The 16166-nt window shown below is 39.2% G+C and overlaps 1 protein-coding gene across 16 annotated transcripts in view; it reads right to left on the bottom strand.

The window, feature by feature from the left end:
- The window catches only part of TCF20 (transcription factor 20), a 130062-nt gene that overhangs the window by 16750 nt on the left and 97146 nt on the right, over positions 1-16166 (bottom strand). The window lies entirely within an intron of this gene.

Here is a 16166-nt window from a genome sequence, read left to right as displayed (position 1 = left end):
TCGATTTCCATTACGTTATTCCTATTATCTCAACTGGTTGATGATATATTTAATCATATTATCAGACAGATGTGAACGCAGCAGCGTGAAAGCCACTTACCCACTTACTTCATCCTGAATGACTTTTAAGGAAGTAGGCCTATAGCACATCTCATTCAAACAGGAACTTTATTTCTCGAATGTAAAAGATAAGAGCTTTCCATTAACTAATCTAAGATTTTGAAGAAAGCTGATTTCTCATAGGTTGATTTTTTCCCCTTCTAAAAAGGAAACAAGTCACATGACTGGCAGAACCCACTGAAGGTTGAGAGCCTACTACTACTTAAAAGATTAAAGCGCAGTAAGACTATTGACAGAAAAAGAAAAAATACCCAACAATAACTTTTTAGTTATATCTAAGAAATACCAAGAATTTCAGTTTTGCATGACTGACAACCAGAATAAGACCTTGTATAACTGCTACAAACCACCTTGAATTCAGGTTACGAAGAAGTTGCCTTTGGGTCACTGATTGCATACAGACATATGACAATATGATCTATAAACTTTTTTTTTTTTTTTTTTTTTGGAAAAAGCTAGCATCAAACTACACGTGCTCCAACAGCACAGCAAACTACACCTGTACAGCACACCCTACAGATGGGCTTGGACCAGCAGCGTACTTGGCACTGGACAAAAGCAGTTTTTCTACTGTACCCAGAAGTACGGTACAGCAGGTTCACGTGCCAAGATGGCCACATCAGCCAGATGATACTTCTTTGTGTCCCTAATTAACATATATGTGGCAGTGGAGGTCTGCAGACTACGTAGCCAAAGATCAGAGCCACAATAATTCCCCACTTTGCATAGTAAATAGGATTTTGATTAAAATAGTTCAAGAAAATACTAGGAATATCTGACACAAAGACAAGTTACTGCTCTTCCTATTATTTTATGCTATGCAGTGACGGCTGTAGTTGGTATTTAAATGATTGAGCAAGGATGAAAGCAAAATTAGCTCCAACCATAAACCAGGTGGCCCTCTTCAAATCAAAGCAGATGCAATTAACAGAAAAGCTTATGACATGTCAGTTCTCATGACGTACAAAACTCCAATCTTGAATACTGCCTTCTCTTTTCAGTTATGCCAAAGCATCTTGAGTCTGATCTTTAGCACTCCCTACTAAATCAAGTCATATAAGTCTTTTAAGCAGCAAATGTGTATCATAACAAACTACTGCAGTATTTATGATGCAAGGAAAGCGTCCCTGGGGCCTAAAAAGAGACACCCAAGCGGCTTCCTTTTGCCTGTCAGAACATGAATGCTAGTTTCTAAAGGTAAAAAATCTACAATGATATTTAAATGCACACCAAAATGCACAGACCTCTAGCCAAACTGTAATGTAATTCTCTCTCTCTCACGGGAGAGAAATCAAGTTTCAGGTATAGAAAATGTCTTTTCCTGGCTATGAAATCAATCCCAGAAGAATACTGTGTACTGGCAATAGTCCCAGATTCACCTATGCCAAATACTCATAAAGTACAGCTTGAGGAGCTCTGAATCAGAGCTCTTTACCCACATGCTTTAGTCTCTCTTTCAGATGTGGCTGACTGAGATTAATTATTCTAACAGGACAGAGCCCAAATTGACTATTCTTTTTGAACACAGATATGAATTTCCAGTTTTGTTCCTCAGAGGCAGTCTGTCCTCCCCGTTTTATCTCGTCTTTGAAGTACCATCACACTGTTGCAACACAAGAGGTCTTTCTTCCCTAGAACGCAGCGTCCTGTACAGGGCAGTCAATAGGAGCGTAAGAACTACAGCACTGGAGATTAAACTGCAGCTGTGCAAAAGATTTGTAAAAGAATTCTTAACACAAAAAAGGCATGTCTTAAAGGGTGCACAGTGCAACATAACTGCAAACAAAAAGCCCCCTAGCAAACTCGAAGTAAAATTTTTGATACTTTTCCAAATGCTAACTTCGCCTTTGAACTAATTCTTTAGTGCATCTAGTGTGGTTCATCTTGCTATTCTGAAACTGTTGCAGGAGAAACAACAGGCGTTTTGGCGAATTGTAAGCGTGCCTGTAGTGCTCAGCTGAGAACGGTATGGAATATTTTCAAATTAGTTGTAGTTAGGACTGACTAGGGAGGAGAAGTGGGTAGTTAAGTTGCCAGAGCATAAGCACCAAGTCTTCATTTCCCTTTTTCAGGCTGCCTGACCAACTAGATTATTACCAAGGTTATCTGCAGCTACGCCCACAATAGCAATCCCCCAGCGGACTACAATGCCATTGACTGCTCAAGGCAGAGATCATCTGCTGCTGCTGGCTCCCCTGCTGCTGAACAACTCTCCATTCTGGCAGATGCTTCTGCTTTTCACAAGCCACTGACAGTCTAATGGCCCCATTTCTCCCACCTCCGGGGACCCCCAACCATCTGCTTCTTTCAAGAGAAGCTGGGGGAACCACACACACAGTAACTACTGTTTTCTTTCGCGTTCTGCCTTCTTAACGCACCACAATGACTGAATGAAGCAGATACCCTAACAAAGGTACATGGTTCAAAAATAACTTACAAGTCTATCACTTAACCTTTGAAAGAGACTAATACCATATGGTTCCCAAATATCTCCCGGTCATTCTAGAGATACCGACCAGAGTGAATAAAAAATTCCTAGATGGTCTCAGTCGTCTTTTGCAATACAGCGCTGACAGGCCTTGAAAGATATGAAGAGGCACAGGTCCTGCTTGTACATTCTGTGGCTTCGGCCAGAACCCTTGTCCTTATATATTTATGTTTCAGAACAAAAATAAAACGATGGGTGTATACTACAATTAGAAAACATTCTAAAACCAAAGTAAAATAATGGAATTTCAGACAGGAAATAAGTGAACTGTGCTTAACTGCCACTAATCACTCTCTTCGATCCATGTGCAAATTGTCACCCAAGCTCCATCCTGCAGCCGTTCACCAGCAGATGGTAGCAGCCTGCTTGTCACTTGTAAAGGAATTATAGCATTCTTAGCTAGGGAAACCGCACCGGAGCTCTCGAGGGGAAGAGAAATTCCTTTTGCTCAGTAAGCAGCCTGCTTAACCTCCTCTGCCTGAAAGAGCTGAGGGCTGGTACTTGGAGTGAGCTCCCAATGGGAGGTGCCAATGGATAGTAATCATTGCCAGGCATCTAATCATCTCCTGGCTCAAATTAAAAATACATAGATATATACAGAGAGAGAGAGCGAGCGCAAAGATTGATTCTGAGGTCCTATCTCCCAATTCATTTCTAGCTACAAAGCACATATATCTCACTTACAATAGGCTGAGGAGACTGAAAAGTGCCTTTTGGAAGAGGCATCCCTTGAACTAAATTATCAATAGTATTAAAGCCAGACACACTGCCTCTACCTCTTCACGCTATCAGCAGCCCATTTCTTTCTTCCTAGAGCTCATCATTCTCTGTCAACCAAAATGAAGTAACACCCAACCTGGAAGTGCGGAAAATACAGGGACAGCTACCACAGCATTAGCAGAGCTGCTCTAATTCAGTCAAAATATTTGAACATACTATACTGTAATTGTATTTCCTTTAAGTTTCCCCCCCCCCCCCACAATATTTGTTCCTTCATTACTACAAGAGTAAACTCTTCAGATAGTACTGATCTACTCTAAATAAAAAGGTGTGTTTATCGTGGTTACCTATTTTTCCTCCCTCAAATTTGTACCACATAGATGCTGGAACACAAACATGTCTTAGCTACGTGACCACCACCTTCCTTCCAACCAAGTACAGCTTCTTAGACTTGTGAAAAAAGTGACCCAAGTTGCCTAAAAAAATATAGCCCTTGACTTTTCATTTTGGCTCTGCATTGACACAGATAATGTCTTTGCCTGAGCGCAATGAAGTCCCACTAACTGCTCAGTGGAAAGAACTTTACTGACGGGAAGTCGGGAGCCAGCAATCTAGCCATCAGGAGCCTTTTTAACACACGTTTCTGACACATTCTGAGGAGTAGGAGGAACAGCTGCTTATAAGCAGAAATGAACTGCTTCTGCCTAACACTGCAATATAAGGCATTTTCAGATCATTTTCCCACTATTTTTTTTTTTGTGGAGTGATTACCAAAGCCGTTTAAGCAAGGACATTCACAACAGATACTGCTGGATTATGTTTTCTACTGTCTATAATCCAAAAAATTGTTCTTTCCGATCGGTTGCTTCTTTCAGTTTATTCACCAATGCTCCACACTTAAGCCTCATTCCAAAATGCCTTCTTCCTAGCATCATTTTTTCCCTTGCTTTCTGTTTTCTTCCCTTTTTCTTTGCTTTGCTTACTAGGTATCTCCTTGGTTTTCTCCTTCTTGCATACCACCATCAGGGAATACATACACGGAATGAAATGGCAAGCAACAACTAAAGGTTCTTTAAAAAGAAAAGTAAGAAAAAATGAAATATATGTGGTATTAATTATGCAGGTACAAGCCTTGACTTTACATGTTAGATGCAGTTTTCCACACTTTCGTCATCGATTTCAATTCTATGCTTTTAGGAAAAGAACTGCTTTTGTAAGACTTCAAAGTCCAGCTACAACATTATGAAGTAAGACCCTCTTCCGACTATTTCTGGTTAAACAGGTGGCAGGCTAGGCAGAGCACTCGGATTTAATATCCGGGCAAAAGGGCAGGCAACGGAGTCAGCAGGAAGCAGTATTCTCTTCCCTGGAAAGCTGGCCACAAAGACACTGTACTCCAACAAGCTATGAAGAAAACTGCAAAACACTTGCTACCGCATGCAATAGTGAAAACTACTGTTAAAGATGCGTTACAGAGAAAGGAAGAAGCAACCTTGGAAGGCTGCTGTTAAAAGGTATTGAGATGAAAACAGAGGGAGGTGGGGTGGCATTTTTAGGAAGTAGGAGTTGAAAACAGCATTTTCACTTCGATGGGAAGATAGTGAAGAAGTTTAACGAAACAATTTGCCTGTGTGGCTGGCGCTAGAGATAACAGAGTACTGAGAGATGCAGAATGATCACTTTCCAGTTCTCTTCAAACAAATACAAGTTCTCCAAAAACAGGCACAGAACATCAGAAAAAACGAATCTCACAATTAAAAAGAAACATCGCTATAAAGAAAAGTGCTTCAAACTTGAAGTTATGAAAAGGTATCTCTTGCCAATGATGATGGATCTCCTGTAGCAAGCAAATCAAGTAATACTGAAGAAAAATAAACTAATCACTTAAGTAGAATCGGGCAGCTATCCTGAATTCAAACTACTAAGAACGAATTTAGATTTCAAGGTTTCAGCAAAAAGACAAATTCACGATCTGGAAGATGCCATCGCTGTACTTTAAAGCTGGATTAGGAAACACAGTGAAGAGTCAGAACTGCAGTGCTGCACGGGCTGCTGAAGCACAAAGAGAAGCTGCAGCTCAAAATGGATGGCATGGAAAAAAAATGAAAGAAATACTAGAATTTTAAAACTACCTTAAAAAGGAAATTCTATTAAATACATACAAAATTGATTAAAATACAGGAGAAGCACTGTAAATGAAGAAAGAATAGAGCGTTCTCTTTTCCTCAACTTGGTGAGGAAAAAAAAAAAAAAGTAACAAGAACAGAAATAAATTGTTTTGACAAGCAAAGGTTTGCCAGCACAGGTTTCTGTGGTTCTATGCTGACACTTAAGCTATTCAACTTTATTCATACAGACTCTCAAAAATGGAGCGAACAATAAGGTGACAAAATCTGCAAACATCGCAAAGTTATCCTAGGTAGTCAAATCTCAAACTAATGGCAAAGAACTGCAAAAAGATCTCACCATGCTGGATGACTAGATGATAGAAAGGAAATGAAACTTAATGTTGTTAAGTCCAAAGTGACACACACAGGTAAAAATAATTTCACCTATACGTATATAAGATGATAGACTCTAAATTAGCTATTACTACTCATGAAAAGATAGGAGGAGTCATCCTAGGTAGGGTTCTGAAAACATCACTTCAGCCCCTGCAACTGTATATGGGGGAAAAAAAAAAAAGACAGAACACAAGGAATTATTAGGAAAAGAAATGGATAATGAAATCAAAATTGTCATTATGTCTGTGTATCACTGTAGCATCCTGACATCTTGAATACTGTATGTGGTCCTGGTTACCCTATCACTACAAGAATACTACAGAGGAGAAAAAAAAACACATGCAGGAAGACCACAGAGATAACGACGAACATAACTTCCACGCAAGAACAGACTAAATGGAAAAGAGGTAATGGAAGGGAGGCACAGCTGAGGTCTGTAACATCAAGTATGGTGCTCATAAGGCAAAGAAGTAGGAGCAAATAATGTGATCATCAGGCAGCTGGTTTAGAACTTAAAATAAGCTCACTTTTTCACGCAGCAAATAATTAAACAGTAAAACTCACTGCCAAAGAACGCTGTACTGGCCAAAAGCATGAGGGAGTTCAAAAAGAGATTAGAAAAATTCATCAACCCTAGGTGTGTCAGTGCCTGTTAAACACAGTGATCTGAAAGAGACTGCTGTCTCAACTGAAAGGTGGGAGAAAATACTTATGAGAAGTACCCCTCTGTACATGCCTGGTTTATTACACGCCTCCCAAGACAGCTGCTCCTGGCCATTACTGGAGATGGGATACCACAACAAAACGTTTCATTCTTGCCCAGGATGGCAGTTCTTTCGCAGACCCAGAGATCTGATTGTGAAATTCCACAACGAACAACAAAAAACCCTTGATTACTAAAAAGAACGTACGCACCCAGAAATCATACCGTAAGGCTACAAGATGCAGTTTTAAAGACTTTTTAGTCTTACTTCCAGAACAGGAAGGGAAGGCTGAGCAAAATTATAGCGCTATGTAAAAGGGTTGAAATTTGATTTGAGAGAGAAATTCACTTTCAGTGATCAAGGGCTTAAATGTACAATGAAGATACTCTACAAGATGATGTTGGTAAAAAGTCATGGAGAATGGTGAACCCTACCTGCTCCTCAAAAAATGGAAAGAGAAAAAAACAAAAGAAAGGACCAAGCATAACTGAACTAGAACAGAGTTCAGATACTTCAAGAGTAAACCGAAGGTTAACTAGACCAGATTTAGGAAAAAGTAACAAAAGATAACAAAAAATTATCAATAACTTAAAATGATAATGGAAAAGCATGTTTATTTTTAAATTAAGTAGACGTCTTTGTAGCCAATACATATCATATGAAACTTAATCTCAAATTAAAAGAATAAATAGACTAGCAGGTACAAGAAGACAAACAAAATGTGTAAATCTTGTTTCCTTTGATGGAAAAAGAAGCACCCTGAACAAGAGAAACATTTCAGACAACCACATACAAGTACAGGGGCTTAGAATTTGCTGGAGTATGCAAAGTCTATCTGAAAAAACTCACACAGTTTATGTTAACTTGGCTATTCATTTGGGAACTTAAATGTGTAACAATAAGTGCAATTTTGTTAAGAAAAGGCCTTAAATAGAACTGACTTAAAAGAGGAAAAAGAAATTCAAATTTTGAAGCAGTGATTATGTGATAAGGAGATACACAATTACAGGAACAGCATACTCAGCAGTGAGAGAGAGCATTTACTGCATTTGGGTTTTCTGACAGTACTTGTTTTCTTTCCTGACTATCTTGGGCACTGACTACAGAAAAAGTCCAAAATCTATAGTGAACAGTCAAAATTATTATTCAGAATAATGAAAATTATTTTTTCTCTTTTCCGTGGTGGCCAGCAACAGGACAAGAGGCAACGGGCACAAACTGAAACACAGGCAGTTCCCTCTGAACATAAGGAAAAACTTCTTTACTGCGAGGGTGACAGAGCATTGGAACAGGTTGCCCAGAGAGGTTGTGGAGTCTCCTTCCTCGGAGATATTCAAAACCCGTCTGGATGTGATCTTGGGAAATATGCTCTAGAGGACCCTGCTTGAGCAAGGAGGTTGGACTAGACGATCTCCAGAGGTCCCTTACCAACCTCAACCATTCTGTGATTCTGTGAAATATGTGAAGGAAAGCAAAGGGAAATGTGCAGGTTTTTAAAAGTGAGGTACCTGGTTTAGGAAGTTTTAAAATTAGCCAAGACAGACTGACTAGAAGATCATAAATTCTTGAAACTGAAAGAAGAAAAATAAGTAGAATGAGGGCAGAGCACTATGGCCTAGGATAAAATAATGACAAGTTAATTATGTTTGAGGCATAAGAAAAGCAGCCGCCTACAGATGAATGCTAAGGAAGGAAGGCTATGAAAATGGTGTGTTAGGAAAAAATTTAACAGTATTCCAAATGGACGTTTGCTCATTAATAAGGATACCAATTCTTAAATTAAAATCTAAAGAACTGATCCTACTGCATGACCAAAATATATTCTATTGCAAGTAAGGATAGGTCAAAAAGGTCCCAAAGATTACTGGAAAACAAACAACCTGCCTCTCTAGAAGAAGGGTAAGTTTGCAGCAAATAAAAACGGCACTGCTCGATACTCTTAAAGAGGAGATGACGACAACAAGAAGAGAGCTCCTTCAGAAGACTGCTGAAATAGTAGTTAGTGGCAGGGCTTTAAGGAGAAGGGGAGCAGGATGCAAAGTGCAGACAAGTATTCCTGAGGTCCACTGGTGACTGCTGCCACTACCCAGGGGAAGCAGCTGCAGATCAGCAGCAACAGCAAGTGACATGAATCCAAGAGAAGTGGAAAAGGTGCAATACCTAGGGAAGGAGAAATGCCTAGGAATCACTACACCCCTTTTTGGAGCTGAGTTGTCAAATAACACATCAGTCTAAAAAAACAGAACAAAACAAAAAGCTCATGAACTACAGCAAAAATAATCAACAGTTGAGGAAAACTAAACAGATTAGTAACGTACATTGATGAAAAAGCCTCAGATAGGCAGGAGATGTTTTATGGAAAATAACGTCTGTTGGCCAAAAACGTGAATGGGTTTCAAAAGAAATACGTTATTTCACTATTCAGTAATGATCAGCAAAAAGCCTACAAACCATGACATATGTGCTGCTTGCACTGCCTATTACAAAAGTAACTACTTTTCATGAATTCTAAACAGAAGCTATTCAAAAATATCCAGGAGCAGCAGGCTTGCCAAAGACACACAACATCGAGAAAAACTTCAGATTAAATAGCAGCAGTTTAGAAGTGGCAGCAAATATAAATAGCAGCAAAAAGTCCAAGGCCGGATGGCATTCCAGCTGAATATTACAAAATAGCTGAGGCAGTGCCAGTAGTTTCCTTAAAGGATAAATTTAACGTTGTTCTCCAGGAGGAAGAACTTCCTCTGCCTAAGAGTTAAGGAGCTATGTAGTTCTCCCCAGATCTGAAGGGGAAAAAGAATTAATGAAGATCTTCCAGGCTCAGACCATCACTGAATCACGATAAGAAGGCAATAACATCAGCTAGTTATTTGCAAGCCATACTTCAGTTTACATAAACCTAGAGCAAACTATACTAAGATAAAAAGGACTGGTACCAGCCCTAGAACACAAGAAATAAGCCATTGCATGAAACCAAAAGGAAATTTGATTCTTTTTTCACCTGCAGGAGAAACTGAAGGATAAGGGTCTTTCTGTTTTATTTTGAAGTGAATTATATGCAAGCATACCCTCTTCTCACTTCTTATCCCTTCATCTTCTGAAGGCTGTAGCCCAAAAGCAGAAGCGCAAGTCAGCAATAAAGTCTTCTTTGTTAGACAGCTTCAGAGAATCAGAAGGGAAAACTCTTTCGGCATTAGCCTTGAAGTTATCTGTCCAGAAAACCGAATTTATTGGTAACGTATTTGAAATGGTGGTTCCTCATGAACTGTCTCTGCATATTTCTGCTTGGAGGAACAGTACCATGAGGCATCACTAAAGAATACCTATTCTCCCCAATAATAATGCATAACACTTCAAAGGAAGAGGAGTAATTAAATTTAAAGTACAGGAATAAAAACTGCATAAAAACCTCATAAAATACTTTTATATTCCTATAATGTGAGTATTGGAATTTTTCTAATTTAACCCAATTTCCTAAAATTAAAATCTAAACAAATTACTCATTTTCTGAAAGATGTTAGCTATACATTGTGGCAAACTTGAAATTTTAGTCATAAATTTAACTTGAAGTGCCATTCCTCTAGAAAACCGTTGACAATTAAATTTAATAATGATTTTACACATGGTACCAGTATATTCAAGTTAAGCTCCTTGGCATCTTAACTTTCCACAAGAAAAGCAAAAGCTAACATCAGAGGAACATATAACAGAACTTTTTTATCTTCTGTGGACCTGCCTCTAAATGACATATGAGCAAACTCAAAAGTGACTTAACTTACATCATCTATGCAACTCAAAGACGCAGCCTCACATCACCTCCCTAATCTTACAATTTAATTAACAACATCTGACAATTTAAAAACATATCATACTTTCAATTTTCAAAGCACCCTCCAAATTTGTCTCAATAGGCACAGAAGCAACCTTTTTTTTTTTTTTAAATTTTAAAGAGTTATTAACTGACTTGTCAAAGGCCATATATATAAGGAGTTTTTGATGGGGTAGGGATAGGGTTTGAAAAGTTCATGGCTCTCTCAGAACTGAACTCAAATACTAAAGTTCCCTTTCTTTTTTTTCTCTCTTTTTTTTTTTAAATAAATATTACAGAAATAGTTCCATTAAAGAAAAGCTCCACTTTCAGAGATTCATGCAAGGACACTCTCCTCCTTTTTCCTCTCCCTTACTACTAAGTCTTTTCTTGAAATTACCAATTCTCCTTTAGTAATCAGCAGCTTTCTTAAACTCAGCAAGCTTAACTTCTTATTAGTAAAAAGAATAAAGCAAGATAGTAGAGATGCGATAAAGCTGCATTTGACAACAGCGTAGTGCAAAGTAACAACAGCACCATATATTTTCAAGTAATAACCCATGAGAACAAGACAAACATATGGTAAGTTGCAACTAAGGGACCTAAGTGCAAATCAAGAGAAAAGACAAAAGAAGTGAAAAACAGAAAGAAACATTCACTAATAAGAAAGGATAATATAAACAATTTTTAACATCAACCTTTAACGTTCTTTTAAACACCAGGAAAACCTTGGACGCAAACAACGGTTAGCTGGCTGAGATGAGACTGAAGCATATTGAGGCTACAATCAGTTGTGCAGCTAGTCCTCAGGAAGAGATGCTATGTATTTTTAACATAACTAGCCCAGGTAGTGCCAAACAGCGTAGCTGTAGCATACGGAGCGCTCCTTGGGCTCGGCCACGCCACTATTTGTTTGGGTCTTGGGGAGGTTTAGTAGCTTATGCTGAGTTCCACATTGTTATGTCTACTCTCACCAGAAACTCGGCAAATCTGAAGATAACTTAAGTTGAGCTATATGATCAGAAACACAGCCCAAACACTGCGAGGAGAATCAGTCAAAAGAAACGGCAGCTACTGCGGTGCTTCTAACTGAAGAGAAATACCTGCTTTGGGTTACTCTGGCCGGCAAACCAGGCTGAAAGAAAGGAGGCAGCATCTGGTCCTTAAGACTTCTAGATTAGGGAAGTGAGATGGGAGAAGGAAGAAGGAGGAAAAAAAATTGTTTTCATATATCTGGACAATTAGAGGGTTGCAGCTCATTTCAGTAACAGGTGCTGCAAAGCTATGCACATTTAAGAACCACTTTAGATTAATTTTAAAGCACACCTTTTATTGAATGTATTTGTATAACTCTTTATACCACGCTAGAAAAACTTTCTTTCTGAAGTCACGGTCTTGATCAGTCTGCTAACTTCCAGACAGTTTTAAGACACCATTTTTTAATTGCACAGTCTTCTGCCCCATCCTGTCCCCAGCCGTGCCTTTTCCCTACTGACAATAAGGACAGTACTGACACTAAGCATTAAGAAAGCTAGTCCTGCCAAAAGTTAGTTTGATAAAGGTAAAAAAACCAAACAAACAAGTTCGCAGGCTGGATAAGCTACTTGAATTACTTCAGTTAGTCACAGACCAGTAGTGCAGGCAGAAGGGAAAGTGTGGGGAGACAGAAAGGTTTCTTAACAGCCGTAACTTAGACTAGCCTAAGTTGCCAGTGTAGTCCATCTTCAGAGCAGATTTTTCAGTGGAGTAGAAGTGGTTTAATCACAGCTACTCCTCTCTCTTGCAGTCCCCTCCCCTCAACATTTAACAGCAGGATAGCCTGACCTGTTGCTACACTTCTACCCTTCCTCTACCCCCATTTTTGGTTACCCCATCTTATTCTACTTCCCCCTACCCTGAACGCTCATCTTTCCCCTCGCTCAGCATACTGTGGCTGACTACGAGGAGAAACCAGCACTACTCTGAGGGCAAAAGGCTTTAAAAGCCTCTTTCAGGAAGATTATTTTGATGGCTCCCTAGATGAGGGCAAAGCCACAGCCAATCTGTGTGTCCTAGGTCCAGCTGTACCGTTCGGCAATTTGCTCCGTTTCCTGCTCCTGTTTCACTTTCCTGCTCGACGCTGCAGTAGGAAGGGGCTGCTAGGGGAAACGAACCTCAGAATTCACTTCCCCGTATTCCCCAAAAAACTTGGTGCCCACATCTCCAGCTATATACCTTCTCAGCATGGCTCAATCCACTTATGCTAGCCCATAGCTTTAGCAATACAAGACTGCTGTTAAGTGCTAATTGCTTACTAATGAAAACTAATCATCAGGCAATTAAACTTTAATCACTAAGCAGCTGGCTGGGATCCAATCCATAACAATGAAGGTTCATTAATAACTTTTTTTTTCCCTCAAGTCCTCTCTCCAGGAAGACTATCCTATGCTTCACACAGATTCCACAGAAATGTATGAAATTCAGCTTGAAAATATTTCCCATGCCACAAAAATAAATAAATAAAAATACAGAATACAGCAGTCTAAGAACAGCATAGTTTAGATGAGGTGAAAAAGCAGTGTTTTAAGATTCAGAGAACCCAGACTCAACTCCTGGCTTCCCTCACGACCTCAAGCAAGGTTCGGCAGTACAGAGAGAATGAATCTCTTCTCTCCGACTCTTGGCTGTTCAGAGTAACGTTGTCTGCTGGGTTTTAATTTTGCTACAGTTTCTAAAATTACTACATGAATACTAATCCTATTTCAGTTTTATTTTTACTCATCTTTCTAAATCCAGAGAAATTATTCTGACCTATTTCAGAACACATTTGACAAATTTCCTCTAACTATAAACCAAGTTATATAACCCCAATACATGTTTTTAAATGGACAGCTAGATGGAAAATTTACCTTTGAAATCACAAGTTCAAAAAAATTTTTTTTTTTTTTTTAAAATAGACAAGTCTTACACCACAGTCAGAAAGTTTCTCAATTTTGACCTGCAGCATTCCTATCCAAGCATGGCTACTGCAAAGTATTACAGTCATACAGCTTTTTAGGAGCTTGGTTTGCTTTGTAGAGCTTTGTTTGAAGAGCTTTCCTTTATTATGCATGGTAGAACATCAGTATAGTTGAAGTATTATTTTTGCTTACTCAGTGAACAAAGGCTTCAGGATAACATTTATTTTAAAAATAAAATAGAGAAACTAAAAAATATTTTATTCCAAGTCCTACAGAAGAAGACTTACAGCCCAAGTGACCCGATCTGTAACCTGAAAAGGAAGAGACCATCGCTCAAGTCCAGTCTAAATTAAACAAACAAACAAACAACTACACAGCCAACAACCCTCCTCCATAACTGCTGGAAATCTTAGAACTTTTGCCACAGCTTGAATAAAAATTCAACCTAAAAATACATTGACATGGATGGTATTCACTCATTACTGAGAATTTAGCAACAGTCTGGCATCTCTACAGTGACAGAGCAACTTAAAACTCCATGACAAATGATTGTGCGAGTTTGTGAATAGTCAGACAAAAAGCTCCAAAGCTTTGTTTTGAAGTCTCCTGCACAGAGAAGTCCTCATTCTCATCTGGAAGAGTTTCTTTGAAATTAAAGTTATTTAAATACATTTTTAAATGAAAATTATACACAGATTTTTTGAGAATCCCTGATGCTTTATAGAAAGGCCACAACTGTGGAACGAACATGCTGCATTTTACACACAAAACTTTCCAGTGCCCCTGGCTACAGCTAAGAGAAGTGGTTAAGCATTCTATTCTTTCCCAACGCTCTATTGTCAGTAAATCTCTTTTCCACTTTCCTCGCTCCACATGCTAGACAAACAGTAAAATATAAAACCACATGTAAGTGCTGACACGATGCCCATACTGTGGGACGAATTATTGGCAATGGAGTCAGCTGTTAAAGATGCATAAAAATTACTTCCCTGTCTACCTTTCTTCTTCTCTCTGCCACCATTCAAAAGGTTGATATGAGGAAATCTTTTCCTCCTTTCCCAATACATTTGGGACCTCAACTAAGCTGCCCTTCCTGCCACTTACAACCAACGATCATCAATATGCTGCACCAGGTCTAGCCGATTTCTATTCGCAAGAAGGGTAAGAGGAACAGGTTTCATCTCCCAAATGTAATCAATGGCTTTCAATCACTGAAGATACTGAAACTGAGGCATCAGAAGTGTAGCTGTGGATTCTGTCTGCTCAGCTGTTTGGCAGCTGAGGATCCTGATATTAGTACACAGAGCTGCTGTGAGCTACAAAGAGCTCCAGCACTAGTCATTCACGCTTCTAGGGCCCTACCAGAGGCAGGCGATGAACTGAGATACATCAGGGGCATCTACTAGGTTCTCTTCGCTATGGTGGTGTACTCTCTGCAAACCACGAGTCACGACAGCACAAGAGAACTTCAGCAGCACAGCAGATGGCAACGCCTTTCTGGGAAAGCTGAATCAGAAGTTCATTATTCAACCTGTCTTTCAGAATTTCTTCTCTACCAGAAATTTCAAGCTTTCTTATTTTCGTAACACTGCAGAAGAATACTGAAGATGCTGCCATTTCTTGAAGAATGAAAATGAATGTTAGATTAATTTCACTGAGGACCGTCTTCAGGAAAGAGCATCTTTTCAGCTCAGACAACTGATTATTTGGACACAGTCTATGAAAACTAAGAAATCAATCACTTGAAGGGTAATTGTACAAGGTGCCTTGAGATTCTGCAGCACTCCTCTTTTGGGGACATTAAAAGCTGTTGACAGAGATAAAGATAGCAGAGAATGTTCTCAATTCCCCCTTTTTAAAATCACTGATAACAGGCAGTTTTTAATCCATTACTCGTTTCCCTTTCCCCAGGGTGGAAAATTAACAAGTTCCAGGGTCACTTCTTCCCACTCTGGAAATTTCTCCTTACTATTACAGGTCCGGGTGTAGGAAACAGATTTTCCTTCCTGTATTTGTCAGGCATGTGAGCCTTTGAAGAAGCAGATTATTATTTCAGCTGAACCCTGACCCAGTGCAAAACTTTACTTAATAGGCTCTTGGCAAAGTAAAACTCAGGGAAAAACCATGCCAGGTTCTGCACGTTTTTCTTCTCTGAAAAGGATAATGAATAAAAGGTTAACATTCATCTCCTCACATTTAAAAACAGTAGCATTGTTGGACTGTAACACTTCCAAGTGAAGGTGTCACCTGGGTACAATTGTGTGTTATGGCTAACTTGATCTAATGGTTATAGCAACCAGTGAAAAGGGCCCTCCCTGTCAAGGAAACATGGTCCACAAAGCAAGCTGATTCAGCTGGCTGATCTGGCAGAAAGACACCCCACCCCAGGCTAGTCTTCCAGTAGATGAGCTAGCTAAAAAAACCAACCCACTGTGAAACTGCATAATTGGTAGAGTTAGCACAAGGGAAGCAGTGGGAGCAAGCAGCTTGCAAAGAGAATGAAGTAGGGGCACCCCTTTTGACAGCAACTTGCTCTTAGCCTGGCTGAGGTATAATAAAAAGTGAGACAAAGTGCAAAGTGAGACATTCAAAATAAAACTGACACTTTTCAGATTCTCGGTGCTATACTATTTAGCTTTCTGAGGTTAGAAGCTTGTTTTAATTTGTTTTTTCCAGAGGCAGCTAACCTCCCACAATTTTCTCAGTCCATACTGATTTCCTAACGTTGACATTTGATTAGCCACACAGTTAGGAACCTTTTAAAAGCATTTACTTACAACATGTAAGAAAATTTTTGTCAGGCTTTAATTTCCCAAATCTGAGAATATAAACAATAGCTTAATGCCTAGTGCCCAATTTACATCAAGCATCCAGAAGGGGGAG

The sequence above is a fragment of the Struthio camelus genome, chromosome 1, assembly GCF_040807025.1.
Source record: "Struthio camelus isolate bStrCam1 chromosome 1, bStrCam1.hap1, whole genome shotgun sequence".
In the NCBI taxonomy this organism is placed as follows: Eukaryota; Metazoa; Chordata; class Aves; order Struthioniformes; family Struthionidae; genus Struthio; species Struthio camelus.
The sequence above is the reverse complement of the archived record's forward strand: the minus strand, read 5'-3'. Positions and strand labels throughout refer to the sequence as shown.